The 10,006-nt window shown below is 41.0% G+C and overlaps 1 long non-coding RNA gene across 1 annotated transcript; it reads left to right on the top strand.

Annotated features, from left to right (window-relative positions):
* The first annotated feature begins 2,123 nt into the window (after nt 1-2,123).
* On the top strand, nt 2,124-2,803 carry LOC148096666 (uncharacterized). The gene is made up of 3 exons (XR_015717078.1): nt 2,124-2,402; nt 2,489-2,606; nt 2,738-2,803. It is a non-coding gene; the product is annotated as an uncharacterized LOC148096666 (long non-coding RNA).
* The last annotated feature ends 7,203 nt before the right edge of the window (nt 2,804-10,006 follow it).

Genomic DNA, 10,006 nt, shown 5'->3' with positions numbered 1-10,006 from the left:
CCAAATATTAATGGATTAGCTACAATTTAACTTGTGATAGTAGCTCAGTAAGCTTAGGTGTAATGATGCCAGCTCCAGTCCATTAAGTGTCCTTGTGACAAAAGTATTGTGTGTGTGTTGTATTGTGGTTCGATGTTTGCTTTTGCGGATGTTTATTTTTTTCATTCGGTTTACCAACACTAGACTTCACAATTTGCATATGATGAAGTAACTGACCTCACAGCCCATTGTTCATTCAGTGGGCTGGTGTCAGCTATTGTGCAAATGTACTGTTTATAAGGTTGGGGAAACCTGCAGTCAGCTGAGACTGATGAAGTCACCTGATGATGACAAAATGTTTCTCCCACTGAAAACTCTACGTCCAGATGAACAGAATCAACCTTTTGGGAACACCACACTTTATAGACTTGTGCTATTCCAGAATGGTCGCCTGAATCAGATAGAGTATAAAAGGAAGCCAGCTGCTTTTAGAGGGCTTGGGTTCTTTGGCGTGTGTTGGCACAAACTCATACTTTATTTAATAAAGACTACCAGTTGATGGAAAAAATGGAAACAAAACACAACACAAGGAGCACAAGTCCAGAAATAAACAGAAAAAAAACCAAACAACACAGGGTCAAACCATGAGTCCACGAAAAGTCCAGGGGGCCGACCATGTGGACGGCAACGGCCATGACGGGGAAACAGACAAAACAAATCAGGAGGCCGGCCACGCGGAAGGCAGTGGTGGCAACAGAGCAGGTCCGGAGGTCAGCCGCGATGCCAGCGGCGGCGACTAACTGTCCCAGGCTGCGGCGGCCATGACGCCCAACTAGAGGCCTGGAAAGCGGCCGGCAGAGGTGAGGCGGAACAGGACGAGCTGGAACTGATGACGGTGTGGCAACCGCAGGACCAGACGAGGCTGAGGCAGACGAGGCTGAGCCAGACGAGGCAGGACCAGACGAATGCGAAGGCGAAGACACGGAGGCTGAGTCAGGCGTGGATGAAGACACGGTGGCTGAGCTAGACGTGGATGAAGACACGGAGGCTGAGCTAGACGTGGATGAAGACACGGAGGCTGAGCTAGACGTGGATGAAGACACGGAGGCTGAGCTAGACGTGGATGAAGACACGGAGGCTGAGTCAGGCATGGATGAAGACACGGAGGCTGAGTCAGGCATGGATGAAGACACGGAGGCTGAGCTAGACGTGGATGAAGACACGGAGGCTGAGCTAGACGTGGATGAAGCCACGGCTGCGGAACCTGACGGCAGCGTGGCGGCTGCGGAACCTGACGGCGGCGATGCTGCAGGTGGCAATGCTGCAGGTGGCAATGCTGCAGGCGGCGATGTGGAAGTAGCTGATGATGATGCTGCACGTGACGGTGTAGAAGTCGCAGGGGATGATACAGCAGGTGACAGCGGAACAGACTTCCCCGGACCGTCAGCAGAAATGAGGATGTGCTGGCTGGGTCCTCCAGGACCAGCAGCAGATGGGACGGCCCATCTTGAAACTTATCAACGAGGTACCAACGCGTTGGAACAGCACATATCAGATGCTGTCACGGCTACATGATGAGAAAGAAGCAGTCTGGGTATCTCTTGCTTCTCTTCCAACAGATTTAACTCCACTTACGACTGATGAGTGTAACATCATAAGGGAAGCACTTCTTGTGTTGGCCCCTTTCCATCAGGCCACAGTGGAGTTGTCTGAGGAGAGTTTCAGGATCAAAGGTCATCCCGATGATGAAAATGCTATATTGTGCACTTGAGCGGAACTCTTTACATCTACACACACAAGCTGCCACTCATCTCCATGACCAACTTAGGCATCGTGTCACAGACACTGCTTCTAATCTGGAGTCATTAAGTGTGTTGACCCTATCAACACTTTTAGACCCCAGATTTAAAACACTCGGATTTCGTAGTTCCTCCAAGTGTAGTGAGGCAGTCAATCGCCTGAAAGTGGAGTGTGCTGCAGTAATTGCCCGCACAACATCTGAGCCACAGCCTGGACCTTCATCAGAGCAGTCACCTGTAGTGATGTGACGTTCTGTATCGAGGCTTCGAAGCGTGTGTCGAGTAATGGAGGGGACGTTTCCGCGAAGCGCGTATCGAGGCTTGCTTCATTTATGGGAGGAGCTGAAAATGATGACGTCCGAAGCCTCGCTGCCCGGCTGTACCACGTGACTGGTTCAGGAAGTGGTTCGAACTTTGCCGCGAGCTATGACAGCGATATAAACCCCTCAGACTTCATTCAAAAATGTGGGTGTTTGATGGAGAGTTGCGGTTAGTGAGAGTTTGGAGACAGTTTGGAGGTTTATGAGAGTGAGGAGAGAAAGTCAGGAGAGAATGGAGCCAGCTAAGAAGAGGAGGATGTCCTCCCCTGTGTGGGAACATTTTGATTTTATTCCTCCCAACAAGGTATGTAAATTTCTACAGAAGATGTATTTTCATAATAATGATGGTGCAATACAATTTATGATAAGCTGCCTTTACTTTTGTACAAGGTGAAGTGTTTGCTATGTGCCAGGGAGCTGGGATATAACAACAACACCTCATCCATGCTTAGGCACTACAGAGCTTTACATGAGAATAAGGGGAACACCGATTGTGGAGCAAGACCAGGTGAGCCATCAAATGCCATGATAATATAGCATGCAGTAATGTTACTAAATGATATAACAATATTATACAACTGTAATAAGTTACGTGTGTGATATTTATATCTGTGCTTTGTTTTTGTTGTCTTTCCTCAGGAGAACAATCTCAAATAGATGAAGACCTGGTTAGCATGGTGATCGAGGACTCCCAGCCATTTAGCATTGTGGAGGACAAAGGATTTAAAAGATTTGTTAAATCGTTAAATCCTAGCTATGTTCTCCCCACTAAAAGGTCATAAAAGCAGTGAAAATTTAGTTTTTACAGAATAAAATGTGGGCAGGACTGAGGCTCAAAGCCTCAGTGTGTTGCTGTCCATACCTGAATGTTACAAAAGCACAACCACTGTCCACACCCCAACCACACCTCATCTCACAGTAAATGATCATTTCCATTTTAAGCATTTCCAAATGATAATTTTCCATACTGCCAGTATAAATATACACAGTATACTGCCATCAATACAATATACATGTTTTACACACTCCTTTTGTTGTTAACATTTACAGGCTGTGTGCAAAAGGCCACACTCTTCAAATTCATGCCAACTAATATTTTTACGTCCTGTAGATGTTCTACTAGAGCAAATGAAGCTTCAAGACGCTTTGCGCTGGGGTGAACTAATTGGATGAAAAGCTTCAGTGCTTCATGAAGCTTCATCTGCCCATCACTAGTCACCTGTTCCAGGCAAGTTCAGTATTATCAGCTTATTCATACATTTATTTTGATGCTAATGTGTACTAATTTGGAGTAGATGACAAAAACTAAAACGGCCATGCATTTTTTATTATTTCAGAAAACCTGTGGCATCGGCTCGATGAAGAAGTTGGCAGACAAACAAACAATGCAACAGCAGACTCCATCATTGAGGTCCAGCGCTACTTGGCGGAGAGAAACATTCCACGATCAGAGGATCCTTTAACGTACTGGGGGAATAGAAGAACATCTTATCCTAACCTTTTCCACCTGGCATTACAGTTTTTGTGTACCCCAGCTTCATCTGTGCCCTGTGAGCGTGTATTTTCCAAAGCTGGGGAAATAGTGTCAAAAAAACGCAATAGACTGAATGCAAAAACATTGGACAAACTTATTTTTCTGAATAAAAATTTATAATAAACTCTGAGTCAATTACATTTAAATGGGTAATATTACATTTGCAATACTTTCATTCTAATTTTCACTTAATGTCATTCACAATATATTTTAAAGATGTCTACAATATTTGAAATGTAAAAGATATAAAATGATTCCATGGACAGTACAATACCTTACAGTGTATACAAGTATGACTAGGTCATTGAATTAGTGTCTGTTGTGAGTCTGAAGTAAGTTGCCTGCAATGATATTTAAGGTCCAGCAGGTGTCAGTATGGAGCAAAACAGCAAGGTTGTGTCGACAGTATCGATACAGTTTGGGGAATGTGCTGAAACGCTTCACGAGGCCTCATCTACCGATCACTAGCTGGCACCAAACAAAACAGAAACCAAACATGAAAACACTAACTGGAACACACAGGCAGGATCTGAGGGTACGACGCAACACTGAGCATGGGAAAACACAGGGCTTATATACACAGGGTGGTAATCAGGGAATGGGCAACAGGAGGGAGACACAGCTGGGAGAGATCAGGGCTAACGAGACAAGCGGAGCAAAGCTGCACACACTAACATAAGACAAAGACGCAGACACGACACAGAGACAGACTGGACACTGAACTGAACCGGCAATAAACATGGGAACACAAAACCTAAGAACTACTCCCTAAACCAGAATAAGTGAAAACATAGATTCATCATCATCATCATCATCATAAGCACTACAAGAGAATAAGAAAACAATCAAACACACCAAAATAACTGAAACACAGATTCATCATAAAACCCAACAAAGCACCAGAGAAATTTAAAGAACAAACCATCATTCAAAAATAACCCAAAACATAACAACTCAAAAAACTGGGTCGAACCGACCCAGAACTGTGACAATAACAATTTAATGATTCAGATTTAGTCCTGTGAAGTTTACATTTATATGTATTTATGCTTTACATATATATTACATATATAATTTATTCAGAAACAGACTTTGCACATTCAAAACATGAGAGGACAATAAGTGCTGCGAAATTATTTATATTGTGAGCTAAATGCTCCTTCGTCCTACAAGCAAAACTAATTTCCATGTGGTCTGAACTCCAATGTGAGATTTAAAAGGTGTTTCTTTCAAAAATGGCAGTATTATGTTTAATGTTAGTAAAACTGTCAGGTTAGATTAGTATGTGTTTCTGAGTTTAAGGCTGAGGTCCAGGAGAAATTAAATCCAAAAGCTGAATGACAAAAAAACCCTGAGCACAGTGAGCTGCACCAAAGCTTTAAAAAAAATCATTCTTAAAGCACTGGAAAAAATTTTTACTGTTATTTTTAGTCTCTGTAAACTCTAAATTGTTCTAGCTAACAAAATCTTTTGCAACAAAAAATCAGCTATATTAAAAATTAAAACATTTATTATAATCAAATTTATTTATTTGTACTCTGAAAGAAACTTTTTAAAATCATTTTATTTCTTTATTTCTATTTTATTTTTTATTTCTGTAGATAAATCTACATTATGCTTAAATGTTGAAGTATCCAAAGATGATGACCTTGCCTGGAACAATATTTTAATATTTAAGGAAAAGAAACTGTAAAAAGTTACAAAATTAGAAAGTACTTTATATTCTGAGGTCTCATTTCTCATCTCACATGACTTAATTCAAACACTTTTCATCCAGAATGTCAGGAAGTGTAATAATGTGTCAGTGCTTACTGGCAAAACTCTCTGTAAAACCACTCGGGTCAGTTCTGATTGGATAGGATTTTTCAGCCTGAGGTCACTATTTAAAAAAAAGCAAAATTTGTGTCTGCTTTAGTACTACATATAGAGCTCGCTTCTTGGTTTAACTCCATCTCATCCCAGTGTATTTCTCAGATGGAGTTAAACTGGGATTAATAAAAAATCTAACAAACAAAACATGTAAATACCTGATTTTGCTGTCTGTCTAAGTTTATCTGTGGTAAAGATGTGATATTAGCTGTTAGTACAGTGATATGCAAAAGTTTGGGCACCCCTGATAATTTCCATGATTTTTCTTCATAAATCATTGGTTGTTTGGATCAGCAATTTCAGTTAAATATATCATACAGCAGACAAACATAATGATATTTGAGAAGTGAAAAGAAGTTTATAGGATTTACAGAAAGAGTGCAATAGTTACTTAAACTAAATTAGGCAGGTGCATAAATTTGGGCACCCCAACAGAAATATTACATCAATATTTAGTAGATCCTCCTTTTGCAGAAATAACAGCCTCTAAATGCTTCCTATAGCTTCCAATGAGAGTCTGGATTCTGGCTGAAGGTTTTTTGGCCCTTTCGTCTTTACAAAACATCTCCAGTTCAGTCAGGTTTGATGGTTTCCCAGCATGGACAGCCCGCTTTAAGTCACACCACAGATTTTCAATAATATTCAGGTCTGTGGACTGAGATGGCCGTTCCAGAACGTTGTACTTGTTCCTCTGCATGAATGCCTTAGTAGACTTTGAGCAGTGTTTAGGGTCGTTGCCTTGTTGAAATATCCAGCCCTGGCCAAACTTCAACTTTGTGACTGATTCTTCAACATTGTTCTCAAGAATCTGCTGATACTGAGTGGAGTCCATGCGACCCTCAACTTTAACAAGATTCCCAGTCCCTGCACTGGCCACATAGCCCCACAGCATGATGGAACCATCACCACATTTTACTGTGGGTAGCAAGTGTTTCTTTTGGAATGCTGTGTTCTGTTTCCTCCATGCATAACGCCTCTTGTTATGTCTAAATAACTCAATTTTAGTTTCATCAGTCCACAGCACCTTATTCCAGAATGAAGCTGGCTTGTCCAAATGTGCTTTAGCAAACCTCAAACGACTCTGTTTGTGGCATTTGCACAGAAAAGGCTTCTTCTGCATTACTCTCCATTACAGCATCTCCTTGTGCAAAGTGCGCTTAATAATTGAACGATGCACAGTGACACCACCTGCAGCAAGATGATGTTGCAAGTCTTTGGAACTGGTCTGTGGGTTGACTGTGACGGTTCTCACCATCCTTTGCCTCTGCTTATCTAAGATTTTCCTTGACCTGTCACTTTGGGCCTTAACTAGAACTGTGCCTGTGGTCTCCCATTTCCTCACTATGTTCCTCACAGTGGAAGCTAACAGCTGAAATCTCAGAGATAGCTTTTTGTATACTTCCCCTAAACCATGATGTTAAACAATCTTTGTTTTCAGGTCATTTGAGAGTTGTTTTGAGGCTCCCATGTTGCCACTCTTCAGAGAAGATGCAAAGAGGAGAAAAACTTGCAATTGGCCACCATAAATACCCTCTCTCATGATTGGATTCACCAAACAAACTTTAGCACTGTAATCAGTGCTAAAGGTATTTAAATCAATAAAACAATAAGGGTGCCCAAATATATGCACCTGCCTAATTTTGTTTAAGTAACTATTGCACACTTTCTGTAAATCCTAAAAACTTCATTTCACTTCTCAAATATCATTGTGTTATTATGCTGTATGACATATTTAACTGAAATTGCTGATTCAAACAACCAAAGATTTATGAAGAAAAATCATGGAAGTGATCAGGGATAACCAAACCTTTGCATACCACTGTATGTGACTGCTAAAAATAGGTTAGATCAGATGCTGATGTACAGGGTGGGCCATTTATATGGATACACCGTAATAACATGGGAATGGTTGGTGATATTAAAGTCCTGTTTGTGGCACATTAGTATATGTGAGGGGGCAAACTCCTCAAGATGGGTGGTGACCATGGTGGCCATTTAGAAGTCGGCCATCTTGGATACAACTTTTGTTTTTTCAATAGGAAGAGGGCCATGTGACACATCAAACTTATTGGTAATGTCACAAGAAAAACAATGGTGTTCTTGGTTTCAACGTAACTTTATTCTTTGATATGAGAAGCAGCAAGTTATGAGAAAGAGTCTGTGAGGGCAGAGGTCAGATGAGGACAAGAGAATCAGAAATAACAGAAAGTCTTAAAATCCAACATTATATTTTAATTTTTATATGTAAATACATAATATTCAGTCTGTAGCCCTTCGGTTTAGACAATAATACTTAAATATTGCCTCTTTATTTGTTTTTTTAAAAAAAATAAAATTCAACATTTCTGATTTTAGGAATTGATCGTTTCATTATTTTATCATTGCAGCAACATCGCAGAAAGAGAAGGACACACAGCTGTTCCAGCTGATTTGGCTGGAATAGGTTTCCAGATGAATTTGTGGAGGATGAATAATTGTTTTAAAATGGATTTAGTAAGAATGTGATTAAGTATAAATAACTTCTGAAAATATGTGATAACAGCTGTGACACAAATATACATGATTTGGATTAGACAGCCTACAGCGACGTAGTGGTTAAAGACGAGGCCCACAGACTACACACCACTAGCTCTTTGTTTCTGAGGTCATTCTGCCTGATAAGTTTCACTTTCGAAAGACAACCTTGGTTCCCTTTTTTTGCCTGGTTACTGTTAAGATGCAGCCAGCTTTGAATTTCTATTGGTCAGAGAGGGGCTACTGCGCATGCGGCAGTTTTATTTTGAGTGTGGCGGAGTCTAAACAACAAACAGACATTTTTTTCCTTCTTTGTTACAGTTAGGTGTATTACCTAGTGATGTGCGATACCACTGATTTCCTTTCCGATCTGATACCAAGTAATATTAAGGGTGGTATCGACGATACTGATCCGATACCGATACTTTGTACAAAAAATAATTTTATTTATTGTATCTCAAATTATAGAGTCATAATGATTACAGGACATCAGATTACTTGTTCTCATCACTTAATAATGCAGAGTTCATCACATAGAAATATAACAACTGAAGTTGTGCGCTATTTGAACACGTTGCCTGCCTGCAGCACTAAAGGACTCCGTGAGAGACGTGTGTCTCGCCCTAGCAGCACCTGTCCCTGTCCTCCTCTTCAGTTCGCCTCAACATACGCTGGTCATATTCTGTGATATGATTTACTCTGAGGTGTTTGACAAGGTTAATGATGTTGCCACAACCATACATGCCAACCCTCTCGATTTTTCCGGGAGAATCCCGAATTTCAGTGCCCCTCCCGAAAATCTCCCGGAGCCACCATTCTCCCGAATTTTTCCCAATTTTCCACCCGGACAACAAAATTGAAAAACCATATGGCAGAATTCAAAGCGGGGCCCAGCCAATTCCAGTTTCCAACAATGGCGGCAGTGACTTAGTTTTAATATTACTCTTATTTCTCTTTCTGGGTCGCAAAAAAACTTTTAACATATTTTAAGGTGAGAATGTAGCTGTGTAAACTTCAAATATCTGAGCCGACCGACACATCGTCTTCAAACTCCCGCAGTCTTTTGCTACTTGGGTTAAACATGATATATAAGTCACTTTGATAACTTAAAAATGTTATTGTTTGGCTTTTTCAGTGTTTTATTTGTTCGTGAGTAAATCGGTTTGGCTGAGATTAATATTAGATTAGATTAAATAAAATTTAACTTTATTAATCCCTCGGGAGGGTTACTCCGGGGTTTTCACACAGCTGGATAAACGTCAAACAGAAAACGAATTAAACAAAGTGTGAGACGGTCAAGAGTTTACGTCAGTGCCCTGTTATATTTTAAGTTATATTTTAGATAGCAAGGAGCAGAGTTTCACTCCACCGAGGGAGCTCGTGACGTACTAGCCGGCTTTCTTTAGACCGCGAAGAGCGGGTCCACAGGTGGAAGCAGCCTCTGAATTTGGACACCCCCGCTGTTTCCGGGCCGGCCAATAATAACGGTGACATTTAACGTATTTTATACGATAAATAAACACTGTAAAATGTATTTATCCCCCCCAGCCCTTTTGAATGTCAAGGTTGTCAAGTATGCCCACAACACCTCACTTTTTTGCCACATGTATGCAAACCACGTCTCAGCTGTTTGTGGAGGTAAAATACGTCTGCACAATTACGCTCAGCCATTGTTGTGAGTGCGCACTGCGCACGCCAAGGGGCTGCGAGACATTTATACAGCCGTATTTCGCACATGACTATGAAAGGCGGAAGAGGAAGTAGTTCCTTTGAATGTAGACAATCCGAATGTTATAGTTTCTTTCCACTGTGTTCCTGTTAATGATAAACTACAAATTTACTCTAAATTACTAAAATATCGATATTTTAATGTGAGAATCGATTCTACAACATAAATGATTGGTATCGGAGGAATCGATATTTCAGGATCGATCCGCACATCACTAGTATTACCACCACCCACTGAATTCTGCTGCTGACCCACATCTCAG

This window comes from Neolamprologus brichardi, chromosome 22, assembly GCF_056152115.1.
Source record: "Neolamprologus brichardi isolate AB-2024 chromosome 22, ASM5615211v1, whole genome shotgun sequence".
Classification (NCBI taxonomy): Eukaryota; Metazoa; Chordata; class Actinopteri; order Cichliformes; family Cichlidae; genus Neolamprologus; species Neolamprologus brichardi.
The sequence above is the reverse complement of the archived record's forward strand: the minus strand, read 5'-3'. Positions and strand labels throughout refer to the sequence as shown.